The sequence below is a fragment of the Vombatus ursinus genome, unplaced genomic scaffold, assembly GCF_900497805.2.
Source record: "Vombatus ursinus unplaced genomic scaffold, bare-nosed wombat genome assembly UNPS02014791.1, whole genome shotgun sequence".
Classification (NCBI taxonomy): domain Eukaryota; kingdom Metazoa; phylum Chordata; class Mammalia; order Diprotodontia; family Vombatidae; genus Vombatus; species Vombatus ursinus.
In genome coordinates this window covers 40,019,265-40,034,885 of record NW_020954569.1, presented here as the reverse complement: position 1 = coordinate 40,034,885, position 15,621 = coordinate 40,019,265, and positions in this window count along the sequence as shown.

Genomic DNA, 15,621 nt, shown 5'->3' with positions numbered 1-15,621 from the left:
CCCTGTATTTCAGAGTTCCTAGCATCCCTAGACCACAACAAAAATAGGGTTCACCAGGGATTGGAGGGCATTCTTCCCCAGGTGAGTAGCCTCATGTATGCCAAAAAGAAGCTTCCACTGACTTTCTTCTGGGATAAACAGTTGGCCGAGGCTGCTTGGAACCACATGGAGGCAAAAAAGAGCATATCTCTTCTCTTTGGCAAAAGCCAATGGAAAAAGGCTGTCCCTACCCGTGGGGTAGGGAAAACAATATATCTTCTCCCAGAAGCAGATTCCTGCACTCCCCCACAAGGGTAACTTCATTTGAGATGATCTGGGCGTGCATCCAAGCTAGATTATACTTATATTTACTTCATTTTTTACATGTTGTCTGTCTTCAATCCCCTGCCCAATAGAATGTAAACTGTAATTTCTTCCTAGGCAGTTGTTTATAATGTCTACTGATAGAATGTAAGTTCCTTGAGGGCAGGAAGGTTTCATTTTTGTCTTTTTGCCCCGTGTCTAGCATAGTGCCTTGTACTTAATAGGGACATAAATATGTTTGTTGAATTGAAATGAATACCTGGATTTCAGTGAGGTATTCAGTAAGGTCTCTCACAATATCCTTGTAGACAAGATAGAGATATGATAATAATAAAGTTAGGGAGACATGAACTGGATGCATGATAAGAACAAAGGGTAGTGACATATCCATAAGAAGTTGGAAGAATAATTCTACTAGAATACCCAACATTTTTCTTTGGCCTTATTCTATTCAACATTTCTATCAATAAAATGAATGACAGCATAGATGGGATGCTTCTCGAATGTTCAGAGGATATGAAGGTAGGAGAGAGAGTAACAGTTATATGTAGATGAACTGCTACTGATGAGGCAGACAAGCAATCTAGGTGAAGTAAATAGGCAATCTGAGGGAAAGACAAAAGGGGTATGTGCCAAGGGAGTCAAAACACCACTACTACTTCAAGTACTACTGGCTCTCAATACCTAATAGACATACTCCAGGTACCACAGCCCAAGAATTCACTTCAGTGACTGATGGCTTGGGAAAGTAAATTTCTATCACCAAAATCGTTAGCACTTTCAAATAGTTAAACATCAGAAATCAATAGTGTATTTTTTTAATTAATGGAAATAACATTAAAGATATTCATTGCCATCTACCTTGCTGTTGTACTCAAAGGTTTCCTGAGCTGTTCCATTGCTCTAACTTTGGAAATCTCCTCTATGCATTGTCTATTTTTGTTAGAATGTGAACCCTAAGGCTCTCCACCTCCAGATAGAGAGCTGATGGACTCAGCATGCAGACTGAAGCATACTTTTTTCCATTCATTATTTTTTTTTTGCTTCTTTTTTTCATAACATTGCTAATGTGGAAACATGTTTTACATTTTAATGGATGAGTCTTAAATTTCTTACCATCTCACTGGGAAGTTGAGGAGGTAGAAGGAAGGAGAGATTTGTAACTGAAAATAAAAATTAAAAAAAAAAGAGAAAAAAACATTTGAAGCCTCTGGACTCTAAGCTAAAAGAGTCATAGAACATGAGATAGCACTTCAGCTGATGATTCTAGCTGAAACTAGAAATTAGGAGAAAAAAAGCTATACAACCTTGTATCTGGTGGATCCATGTTTGGCAGGAACCACGGAGACCACAAGAAGACCACCCAGCAGAAGCCAAGCAAGACCAGTGGGGAATATTCCTAGTTGGAGCAGCATAATGACCTCTTCAGAAGACATCAGCAGTCCTTCATTAGGTATCAAAGCTAGAAGCAGCTTGGGACAACTCAATGCATGGAATCACAGCTGGACTGGACACTGCACTGAGGACTATTCATTTGGCCTGGTGAAGTAGACAGGTAGAGCTCTACACCCCACCCTGTGATCTCTGTGTCCATCTCAGCACCTGCCTTCTATGCCCCATAGAAGTTTGCCCCGGTCTAGGGTCTGGGCCTTTGCTCCTTGTATTCCAGGAAGGAAGGAAGGAAGGAAGGAACGAAGGAACGAAAGAAAGAGAGTTCCAATTTGTACCAAGTTCCTTTGCCTCTTTCTGGCACTCTTTCCACTGGCTTCATAAAAAGAAAATATTTCCTCACATGCAGAGATATACAAATGTTGAAGAGATTGCTTCATGAAAGCATATTTCTCCTAATTGGTGTTTTTCCAACAGAAATGGTCCCTTGGCCATTTATTGGGGATACCAGGAGTTCCTGTATCTATATTAAACATATCAAAAGTTTAGAGCTGAAAGGTAGCTTTGAGATTATATTCTAGTCCAACCCCATCATGTTTACAAAGGCAGAATCTGAGACTTAGAAAGATTAATTAATTTGCATGAGTTAGCACATGTTTTAAATTCTAGAGCCAGGATTTGAAACAAGGGTCTATGATTCTAATTCCTGTAAACTTCTCCTGTATATCACTGATTCTCATTTTACTATCTTGAGAATGCTTCATATTATACTTGGTGTTTATAAACACTCAATCATGCAACTTTCCTTCCAAATTGACACCCCATCCCAGAACTGATTTTGCATTACAAGAACAAAAATCTACATCTTTAAATTGCATATATAATATAGCAAATGTCTGAGCATAAGTCACAGAATGTTAGAGTTCAAAGAGATTTCTTTAAGATCATCTAGTCAATGTTCTTCACATTAGATTTGTGAAAATAAGTCCAGAAAAATTAAGCATAATGCCCAGGATCCCTCAGGAAATTAAGGGCTTCGTAAAATCATACTTTAATACAGTAAAATTTTCTTATTTTATGAGTAAGGACAATGAGGGCTGACAAGATGAATTATAGGTCTGAAAGGGATATTAGACGGCATCCTCTTCACTTTATACAAGTTAACTGAGTTCATTCAGTTTACAGAGCAAACTGAGGTCCGACAGAATAATATGTCAAAGATGGGATTTCAGTGCATGTCCTCCTGATTTCAGAGTATGTCTTTGCTACATTTAACTTATTGACATAACTGTGGATTTAGATACTTATACTGAACTTCTAAATAATTCACTCATTCAACTACTTATTTCCTGTTACTATATGTACAGTACATTATGCTAGGTGCTAGGAGAAATAAGGAGAAGTTAGACATGGGCTTGACTTCACAGAGTTTATAATCTTATAATCATCTTTGGAGAATGATCATAGGAAATTTAAGATTTAGAATGGAAACGAATTATAGAGATCATCTAGTTTAAATACCTAATTGTACAGATGAAAACCCTAGGGCCTAGAAGTGTTAATTGACCTCCAGGCAGTAAGTAGCAGAATTGGTACTCCAAATGGGTGTACTTATCTATAAGTGAAAGTTTTAGGAGTATAAACTAACTTTATTTTAAGACAAATATCCTTAAACATAATGGATAGTGGTCTCTCATTGGATTAAAAAGATTTTAAGTGTTTCTAGAAAGCTGGCTAAAAGCACTACTTTAACTTATGCAAATTAAAGTCAACCAAATTTGTTCTATTTCTAAAGATTCTTGAATTGATGCAGAAAACAATGCTAAAGCAAAGGGAAGAAACATTTTTTTTTTAGCCACAGACTTAAAAAGACAAAATATTTTGGCAGCTTTAGCCTCATTAGTAATAATAACTTTCTGTCTTTAAAGACAAGGTTGATTCTATTGGATGGATGCCTGTCAGTCAGGCATGTGCTTTGAATTGTTTTTCCCATTAGTGGTGATAGATTTGCCCTGGTCCATCCACAGTCTTCCACCCAGCCCCCATTGTGACCAGTGGTAGTATTTGCAAGACAGCTGGCTATGGTGAGAAGTGAAGTGTGTACGATCATGGGACAAAATAGAGCTAGCTTATCAGCATAGGAATCACACCCATGACCTTAACCTTATTACCACCATGTTCTAACCAACCAAGCCAATAAGCCACAACTCTTTTTAAAACTACAGGAAAATTCACACCAAAACACGCCAGGAGTTGTCATAATTGTGACCAGTAAAAATTTTTTATAGATATAGTGAGACATCAAAGAAAGGGACTTTTCTGGGATGCCAAGCATTATAATACAATCTAGGAGTTGTCTTCAGCTGGAAAAGGTGGCCTACCCAGAAGTAAACTTTGAAATAAAACATTTTGATAGTATATGATTGCAAATTTTGGATTACATTTTACATTTTTACCTACATCTTAGATAACTACTGATATTTTCATTCCACTGTTTAATATACCCTTCAGATTTGTTTCCAATGTAGATAACAAAAAAGGTTAAAAAAAGAATTTAAAGTTCTTGTTCTGAAGTAAATTAAATTCTGCACAATATGATAAAATTAGACATATATATCTTTCCTTTTAAATATAGCATTACTTAAGGAAAATATCATAAAAGCATTTGAGATTGTTCACTAAATATTATAAATGTTGCATAAAAAGACTTTCTGAAGTTTCCTAAGTTTTGTCTTTGAATACAATTTATAAAAATAATAGCTTAACATTTCCTGGAAAGGATTGCATAATTCGGAACTTTTTTGACGAGACTATAAAGCTTTAAAGAATGTTATTTTTATGTAATGCATTTTAAAAGAAATGGATGAAATCTTACTCCCCTTTCTTTCAAACTGGAAATATTCCAAACAAGTGAAGTATTTTGTGAAGATGCTCCTTCCTCCCATCCTACTAACCCCCTACAGCCCACCCCTTCGCTGAACAGCAATGGAGAAATGCCAAGCCAATAGACTGCCAAGTCATGAGCTTAGCAATGGTGATCTGAAATAAATGAGATTTATGGAACATGAAAAGGATGAGAAAATAATACAACTGACTCTGAAAGAGAAAAGTACTCAAATTAGGAATAATTTATTTAAGGTATACTTTTTGCTCTTGTTTCTAATTTCCATATTCATATCAAGTGGAAAATTTTGGTTTACTGATAAAGATGTTCTAAAGCCTTTCAAAAGATTATAAGGTACTGAAATAAATATATTGCATATTTAATAATGTATTTAAGTTAATAATTGCTTATATCTACCTAATGATTTGCCCACGTTAAGTCATTTGACCCTCTCAATAACCCTGTAGAATTCCCATTTTTTTGCTGTTGAGGAAACTGAAACAGAGAGATTGACTAATTTGTTTGTTGTTATACAAATAATAAGTATAGGAGTGGGACTAAAACTTGTCTTCTCACTACAAATACAGAGCTCTTTCTGTTATGTTACAACTGCCTATGTTATAACAGCCTCTACTATGTTACAACAGTTTCTTGAAGTATTTAGCTCATTATTTTTGCATTTTAGAGTTGGGTTATCTGTCGACTATATAGTCTTTCAGAAATTGAAACATTAATTTTATCTGTACTGAGTCAACCTTATTTTGTTTTGTTTTGTTTTGCTAGTGGGGTTAAGTGACTTGACCAGGGTCAAGTCAAGTTAATAAGTGTTATGTGTCTGAGTACCAATTTGAACTCAGGTCCTCCTGAATCCAGGGCTGGTGCTCTATCCATTGCGCCAAATAGCTACCCCCTCAACCTTATTTTTTTTTACCATATTTGTGTGTTCTCTTGGTTTTTAATATTTGATTACAATAAATAGATAACATAGAAACTGAAAGAGAAAAAATATTAAACTAATTCAAGTTATTTATTTTTAAATTATATTGTCTTTTGATTAATTTTAATTATAAATTTAAATTAGTTATAAGTTATACCAATTTCAAAAAATTTCCAATTCCATTATTAAAGCAAGGATATCAGAGCAAAGATATAAACCATAAAAGACCTTGATTCCCTCCCCCAAAAAAGGAAAAGTTATCATTGTCTCAGCATTGTATGACCTAAGCCTCTTTCCTCTTCCCCTCAAGAATCAGTGTCATAACCATTCACTTGCAAGGTATGACTTCAGCTGTACCATACCCCTAAATCTAGATCCTCTGTATATCCACCATTGTGGCATCTTTCCCTTTCAGCTTGTCCCCAATGATTTATGGAGCAGAATGGTGAGATATTCCTTTCTTATCTTTAGTCATCTCCAATGTCCACATTTTAATGTTTTATTTATCTTATGAGCTAAATATTGCCTTGGAAACATCAAGTAGCCTGGCCACATAGAGTAGAAGATGCAAGACAAGTAGCATTAGCAGATCTATATATTCCCTTGCAGCTTTAAATTTCTAAGACCATGATTCCAAATTCCTATTCATATGTGACATGGGAAAAGATAAACTCTTTGAAGCATTAGATTGGATAGCTAGAACATAGCATACAATTCTACCCCAGGAGTTTAGACCCAAGTAGAGTCTTATTCATAGGTCCATTATTCTAGATCTGGAAGCCATCAGTCTTTGTGATGACAGATGAAGGAACTGAGACAAAGGAGGTTAGATAATTTGAAGTTACATAGATAGTATATATCAGAGGCAGGATTTATACTTCTGCTGTCTGATTTTCAGAGCCATTTCTTTTTCTATGCTACCTTCCTAGTAAAAGAGCTTGAGAATCTTTGGGGTATTCTTGAAGGTTGTAGACCAAAATGAACAAATCAAGAATTAGGGGAGATACTTGGTGGTGTGATAGGGTGTGCTCAGGTCCCAGAGAAGAAGGTTGTTTTTAGCTCTAGTTTTGAAGGACATAAAACTGCACTAGATGATTATTTTGGGGACATAAGACAAATATCATAATCATTAAACACACACACACAGAATATCTATTCACCCTAGCCCTGAGGTCACCCATTCAGAAAATAATTAGAACATAATTAGCATTGGACACAATGTAAATTTCATTGGTCATCAGTTATAGGGTAGTGAAAAAGCTTAATTCTTTCAGCTAGCAAGGGTAAATATTCCCACAGTGACAATATTCATTAAGATATCCCAGTATCTATACCTAGGATGTTACTGAACTGTCAAAACCTGGACAGACTATTTCAGGAGTCTTATATGCTGGTCTGGGGGCCACATTTTAGAAAGAGAATTGATAAATAGGGAGTATCAAAAGGAGGTCAACCAATATGGTAAAAGGACTGGATTCCAGATCATTACAAGACTGGTTGAAGAACTGGAGATTTTTAGCCTAAAGAAGAGAAATTTAGTGGAGACATAAGACATTTGAAGTATGTAAATGGCTGTCACATGACAGACGGATGCAATGTTTTCTACTTGGCATCAAATGACAAAATTAGGAAAAATGGAGATTGCTACTTGATAGAAGGAAAGACATCCTAGCCATTAGTTGTACAAAAGTAGGATGGTCTGCCCCAGGAAGCAGATAGATTCAGGCTCATTAGAGGTTAAGGGAAGACTGGAATGGCCACTGATTAGGGATGTTGAAAAATGATTCATTGACGGGGGCAGTTAGGTGGTGCAGTGGATAGAGCACAGGACCTGAGTTCAAATCTGGCCTCAGACCAAACACTTGACACTTAACTAGCTGTGTGACCCTAGGCAAGTCACTTAACCCCAAATGCCTAAAAATAAATAAATAAATAAAATTTTTAAAAAAAGGATTCATTGTCAGGTATGCTAGATTAGGTGGCTTTAATTAGGTAACACCTCAGAAAGATGTGCCTTCCAACTCTGATTCAATAATTCTATACATTAAATAATTAGCAACATCAGAACCAAATCTGTATATCCTTTATAAAAAATTGCTTTAACTCTACAAATATAGGTATTGTAGTTCACGGACCTTCAGTTAAGTGATCTACTCAAGGTCACACTAAGAGTAAGTGTCACAGCCAGGATGTAAAACTAAGTCACTTGACTTTAAATCCATTGTTTTATCTATTATATCATGTTGCTTCTCCACAGTTTTAAGTTCCTTTTACTCCTACCCACTAATGAACAATAAAATGAACTTCTATAAATAAATAGTTGTTAACCAAAGGGCAGATGATGACAGGGTTATTGTGCATGTTTTTGTCTTATTTATTTTATTTTATTTTTTTTATATTTTCAAAATAGAGAAGGGTCAAGTTTAGACTACTGGCCCACTAATATCCTCTTGGTGACTAGGCAAAATGAAAATTTACCCAACCTGGGGGAGGCAGAGCCAAGATGGCAGAGAGAAATCAGGAAATTGCCTGAGTACTCCCCAGTTTCCCTCAGAAACAACATTAATTCAAGCGTCTAAGTAGATTCTAGAGAGACAGAACCCACAAAAAGATGGAATGAAACAATTTTCCAGCTTAAGACAACTTAGAATGACTTCAGGAAAGGTCAGTCTCACTTGGGTAAAAGGAGAGCACCAGTACAGATGGTGTCTGGACAAAGCCAGTGGGAAGCTTCTTGCCACAGCACAGATCAGCAAGCGAGGCCCCTCAGTCCTCGCTCAGCAGGCTAGTGGCATAGCAGGCCAGCTGTGAGGCCTTCAGCCCCACCACAGAAGGCAAATTGCCAGCCCTGGAACCTGAGGAACAACAGGCATGACTAGGCTGGGCTACCCCAATGCAGTGGACAAGTCACCACACTTGAGGCCCCTGCAAAGAAAGCCAGTGACCAGGTGCCTGACCCCCCAGCACGAGAAGATTGGGACAGGGCCCCCTGTGCTCAAGGAGAAGTACTCAACTTTTAAAAATGAGAAAAAAAACACCAACACAAAAAACAGCCGTGATCATAGAAAGCTACCATGGCAAAAGGGAAGATCAAAACATAAACTCAGAAGAGGACAACAATGTCAAAATGCCTACATGTGAAGCCTCAAAGGGAAATATGAATTAGTCTCAAGCCTAAAAAGTTCTCTAGGAAGACCATAAGAAGGACATTTAAAATCAAGTAAAAGAGAGAATAAAAATTGGGAAAAGAAAAGAGAATTTTACAGGAGAATTATGAAAAAAAATCAGCAGCTTGGAAAAGGAAGCACAAAAACTGACTGAAGAAAATAACTCTTTAAAAAAAAAACTCTTTAAAAAAAAAAAGAATTGGCCAAAAGGAAAATCCATAGAAGAAAACAATTCCTTGAAAGTAGAAATGACCAAACAGAAAAAGAGGCAAAAAAAAATAACTGAAGAAAATAATTTCTTAAAAATTAGAACTGGGCAAATGGAAGCTAATGACTCTATGATTCATCCAGAATCAATCAATCAAAATCAAAAGGATAAAAAAAATAGATGAAAATGTAAAATGCTTCATTGGAAAAGAAAAAAAAAGAAACAAAAATAACTGACCTGGGAAATAGATCCAGCTCAGTATATGTATAGGGATATGTGTTCTCAAAGGAGTAGGAACATCAAATACTAAAATATAAGAAAAGCATCTGAATTTATCAGTTATATAGAACTCCCAGTGTGGGACATACTTCTAATAAGAGAGATCACAACCTATCTACTGTATGACTTAGTAACTAAGCTTTAGTTAGCACGTGAGACAGAATGAAATTAAGTGGGTTTATAAGGATTACAAAGTTTGTAGGTGTCAGAGGGCAGATATGAACTCCAACTTCAGTGCTCTTTCTACAACTCCTTACTGCCTCTATAAAATTCCACTAGCGTAAAATAAAATAGGTGACATTTATATAATGTTTTATATTCATTCATTCATTTGAGCTTGTTCTGTGAGGCAGGTAGCAGAAATGATATTGTCCTCATTTTATAAATGAGGAAAGTGATACTCAGAGCAAGTGACTTACCCAAGATCATACAGTTAGTAAGTGGAAGAGCCAATCCTAGCCCAGATCTCAAATCCAAAGCTGAGGGTTTTGTTTTGTTTTTTGTTTTTGTTTTTCTTCCCACTATACACAACTGCCTCCTCACAAGTAGAGTAGACCCCTTTAGTACCAGTTTTTTTTTTCTTTTTGCCTCTGAATTCTTTCTGTTGACACTTTAAACCAAATTTAAATGGGAATGGAAATAGATATGCTATTTATTTTGCTTATTTAATTTGAAACATGTGTGGATGAGGAATGTTGGACAGGCTTGTGCAAAATTGAAATGCAGGCCAAATAATGACAATTTTATGACACTGACACTTCTCTTTTACAATAGCAATTAGGATTTAGTGGGGACTGAGCACTCTGTGCTTGTCACTATTAATATAGTTTAGCCCGTCTACACAGTAAAGTCCAGAATTTACCATGAAGTCACAATCCCTTGTTGTCAGTTACAGATGTTAAAGACAGAAAAGACATTCCTTTGCCAGGAGTCAGAATTATTGTTCAGCATTTTTTCTCTCAATAAGAGATCTCATTTTTTGCAATTTATCATGGAGAAAGAACACAGGCCTTATTTGTTTCCCTGTCACTTTCGGACTCCTCCTTTCCCTGCTAGCTGCTGACTCCACCAGTCAGCTTTGAGCTGCTTCACCTTTCCCTAATGCCAAGAGACTAATGATCTCCCACTGAAGATAATGAGTGGCTTAGTTCCTTTCTGCTGCAAGTTGTGTGGCAGTCTCTGTGTAACTGCCCACACAAAAATGTAGGCCTTTCATTGTGCACCGGCCGGGCATTGCAGACTCCTGCCAACACTGTGGTCTGATCAACCAAGGTGAAGGTTCATGGTTTTGAATGTAGATTTTAGGAAAGACTGAAGGAACAGCAGCCTGGTGGTCAAGCAAATAGCTCGTCTTTGTTGTGTCCTTTGTCCCTCCGCCGTGGAAAAGAAATCAAGACTAAAGGAAAGATCTAGAGGCACAGTTTATTTCTGTGACCAGACATTGTGTTGGAGGATGTGAGGAAAGTAGGGAGGTGGAGTGGGGGGAGGGGATAGATTTGAAATAAGCTGGCTTGAAAGTACTTGAATTCCCATTAGGTCAGACTTTAATATGTTTTCCCTTGCAATCACTACATGAAACCTTACTTCAGGGAAAAAAAAATACACACATGTAAGCATAAACAGAAGGTCCATTAAATCCCCCAAATCTCCATGATTCTTTTTGTCCAAGATTTTTTTTTTTTGGTAATATATCAAGGCAGGGATGGATTAGACAATTATAACTAATTAACATCTGTGGATATATTAAAGTCATATTAATTTCTTCAACCAAGTAAACAACTAGAAAGTGCCAAAACACAGATATGTTGGAATCATTGAATTGGTGCCCTAGGAATTGCAAAAGCATGAGGAGATTATGGAGTGAATTAAAGATCATATGTCAGTTCTGTTTCTCACTGACATCAACCATCAGAGAAAGGACATGGTTTTAAGTTGTTTTAGTCTTCCAATGATACTACTTTACTATTTTATTTCATAGCTAATCTCGTTAATTCAGAACCAATTACACTGGTTACAGGACAAGTTGTGATGGTAAATGGTAATATATAAAATAACTAACATTTGGTACAGTGCTTTACCAAATTACATATGTATGTGTGTATGTGTATGTGAATGTATGTAATCTGTTTATCTAGTGTGCCAAAGTTTTAGTGAAATTTTAAATTATTAAAGCTTAAAACTCCACTGAGACTTTTGGGACACTTTGTATATACATACATACATTTATATGTATGAATGTATAATTTCAACTTCAAAACTACTCTACTAACATATGTAGGTACTGCATATATTATTTTTTTTTAGATAAGGAAACTAAAGTTCAGAGAATTAAGTGATTTGCCAATGATCACACATTCAGCGAGTATCAAAGGTGAGAGTCAAATCTAGGTCTTCTAGAATGCAATACTTTTCCTGTTGTTTCTCAGTAGGATGCTAAGTATCTAAGAGATTTCTATATAAGACTAAATGTACTTATATATGGTATGCTTGTAGTCAATGAGTGTGACTTTTGCATAACTTAACCATAAGATATTAGAATTGGTTAGGATGTTAGAAATAATCAAATTCAGTGCCTTCTTTTTACAGAAGGGTCCTGAGGCCCAGAGAAGGCCATAGGGAGCTATTTAAAGACACACATCAAAAAAAAAAGACATACATCAAATCTAATGAGGGATAGAAGCTTTAATCAAGTATGTTGTTTCTTCTGTTTTTCTTTTTGTTATTGTTTTTCTTTTTCTCTCCACTGTCAACTCCAAGGCCATTGGAAAGGGTTTTTCATCAGGAGGAAAAGATGATATAATCCCCTTTTCCTGTCATCTCAATGTAAGGTTATAACATAAACAACGAAGGTAATCTTTGGTGGGATGAGGAGACCAGGGAAGAGGCAGCCCAATGTACTTAAACATATCATCATATGATTACTTCAAGGGCCAACCCTGCTGTTCTCTAGTTATGTACCTTTGGGCAAGGGACTTCAACTCTTATGAAGCTCAGCATGTCTTAAAATGGAGACAATGGTATTCATGTTGCCTCCCACACAAGATTGTGGTGAGGATAGCACTTTATAATCTGTCAAGTGGTAGAGAAATGGGAGCAATTATTGTATTCTATACATCTTAGATTTTCTTACTTAACCATATCTTAAACTTTGCCAACTACTTTCCTTTTACAAATGTCAAAGCACAAAGATTCATGCTAAATGTGATTTAGTTCCTTACAATTACTAAACAGCATAGATCAACAACCCAGATTTTAGAGATGAAGTACATACTCATTAATCAAATTAATGTGTCACGCATGTAACTATGAGAGCCATGCTTTGTAGCACAAAGATCACCTTTCAATGTCTATCTACAGTGGCTCTGAAAAGAATAATTCATAAGTTACAGCCATGAATAGAATGTGTTCAATATGAACCCTTCACCAGACTCTCATGTAAGCTCAGAAACATGATGACATCACAGCATTAAGAAGTTAAAAAAAAAGGCCCTTTTGTAAGACTGTCATCAAGTGGGAAAGAATGGCAAAAGCAATATAAGATCTTTTTTAATTCTGGAAACTTAATTGTAAAAGACCTCAGATATCCACAAAATGATAGAAAGGAGAATGTCAATATGTAGTCCAAGACTGAACCATAAAGAAGCAACTAGTGAATAGAAGTGTCTTATTAAGTTATCACAACATGAAATCCAAAATAATCTTTGCACTGAGGCTATAGTTCTTAATGAAATTGGTACATAAGGAGACTTTAATTTTCTTTTGGTCTAGTTTGTCTTTGCACACCTCAAGGATTGGTCACTGGTTACAAAATCTGACATCTACAGGATAAAACAGAATAAAAAGGGATCTTGAAGCCTGAAAATCACAAGTAATTTATTCATGTGCTTATTTACTTAACACTGAGTGATAGAATGGAAACAGTGCTTGCTTTGGAATAAGAGAACCTGGATTAGAATACTGATTCTGCTTGCTACTAGTACCTATGTGAACTTGAAGAAACTCTTTTAATCTCTCTTGGCCTCAGTGTCTTTGTCTATAAAATAAAATTAGACTACATGACTTCCAATATGCCTTCCAGCTCTCAATTCATGGCCTTAACAGAAACTTTGAAGGACTATGTGAACATCATCTCTGTCATAAGTACATTGAACAAAAACACTGGAATACAAAAGATCTACACAAATGTGCACTGACACATTATAATGTACATATAGGTGGCACAGGACATATAGTACTAGACAGCATCAGGAAGACCTGAGTTTGAATATTACCTCAGATACTTCGTAACTGTGTGACCCTGAGAATAGAATTTAATATCACCTAGCCTTAGTTTCCTCATTTGTGAAAAGGGAATAATAATAGCACCTACTCCAAAAAGTTGTAATGAGAATCAAATTAGATAATATATTAAAGGTATTTCAGAAAAACCTTAAGGTGCTATAAACAAGCTATTGTTCTCATCATCATCATCATCATAATATAGGTGCAATGTGGCATAGTGGATGATACATTGAAACCACTGTGATGTAAATGATATGACTCCTAAAATATGAAGTCTGGGAACAAACTGTTAATAGAATGACCCATAGATATGAATTAATAAGACAGAAAAGTAACCAATCCCATCTTATGATGGGGTCATTGATTTTTTTGAGAAGATTTATAGTGTTAAATGGGTGTATCACTCTACTAAATGATGTCAGTGTCCATAGAGAAAAATATTTTAATTGTCCAAAAATAAATGAAAAGCATAAACATCAAGAAGTAGTGAGTAATGTAGTAAATGATACAAAGTGGCATAACTTGGAGTGGGAACTAAGAGAGAAAGGAAATTGTGGTTTGAATTATAATAATTCGACAACTTAGGTATCCCATGACCACTAAAACAATATTTAAGAACAAATCTTTCATTATCTGAAAGAGAAAAACACTTGTCCACCCTTTCTTTAATTTCCAAGATTACAGAATTAGAAAGAATTTTTCTCTAAAGTTAGAGCTTACAGTAAGTATGCAATTGACACTTCATTTGCTCCTGCTTTGGAAGGAGGGTAATTTAAGGTATGATTGTGACATTAGAAATTGCTTCCTATAGAAGGAATTTCTCATGGAAGCCAAGATTATGAGGTGACATCTCTCACTGGATTAGGAAAGAACAATTTACAAAGCTGTGTACCTCTGTGAGAAAATGGATTACTTTGCAATCTGTTGCTAATTACTCTATACCCTTTAATATTGCTTCCAATTGACATTTAGAATTATACTACTAATGTTACACTGAGTAGATAGCTTTCAAGTCTATTACAACACATACCACATGCCATATTCCACCTGAGTTAAACTTTAGTTTGTTGTTCAAGAACTAGGAAATGTGTGTGTGTGTGTGTGTGTGTGTTTGTGTGTGTGTGTGAGAGAGAGAGAGAGAGAGAGAGAGAGAGACTATCCATGTTGATAGTTATCATTTAATCGATTCTCTATTTACAAGGGAAATCATTTGTTTTTAATATGACTTAGTGGATATATTTTCAAAGAAATAAATATGATACAGTTCACAGATTTGCATTTTAGAATATGTCAGTATTTATAATGTTTTTATTTTGTGTTTTATTGCTATTTTTAGTTGCTATGTTTCGACGTATTTTTCCCATGTTTTTGTAGTTTTCTTGTATAATAAACAAACATTAACTGATACTTTGTTTGTAAAGCACAGTTAGGCACTGGACAAATACTTGTTGAATTCAATTAAGCTAAAAAATTAATATTTACTTTCTGTTCAAATATACATGTTTCTAATGAAGAGAAAAAGGTGTTTTCCATTTCCATAAAGAAGAGTTTGAAAAATTGAAGCTAAATTATTTGAGTCAAAAAAATTATTGTGAAATTTTTCCTGGGACTATATTTGTGGTACTTGAGCAAGAGGATTAATGGAGTAATCTTCCTTTTCTAAGTCAGTCCCATAACCATAATCTGGAAGCCAACCCCACTGATTACCAACCAATATCCAACTATGAAGCAGGTAAGCTAGCCTACTTTAAGAAGCAAGTCACATTGAAGAAGAAACAGGAGGCAATCTGTGAGAATAGAGTCAAATCACTGCTAACACCTAGACAACCACCTCCTTCCACATTCCACGATGAAGGTAGTGCCTACCATGAGCTCCACAGCCCTGAAATGGAAGCCACTTCCTTCAGACCACTAGCCCTGCTTCTAGCCTAGCATCAACAGTCATTATCTAAGGAATCAACTGGATCTTTAAGGTGCAGAGCCAAGATGGTGGAGTAAAAGCAGGGACTCACCTAAGCTCTCCCTCAAACCCCTTCAAATACCTTTAAAAGGTGACTCTGAACAAATTCTAGAGTGGCAAAACCCACAAAGAGACAGAATGAAGGAGATTTCAACTCCAAGACAACCTGGAAGGTGGACAGGAAGGGTCTATTACACCTGCAGTCTAGCGCTG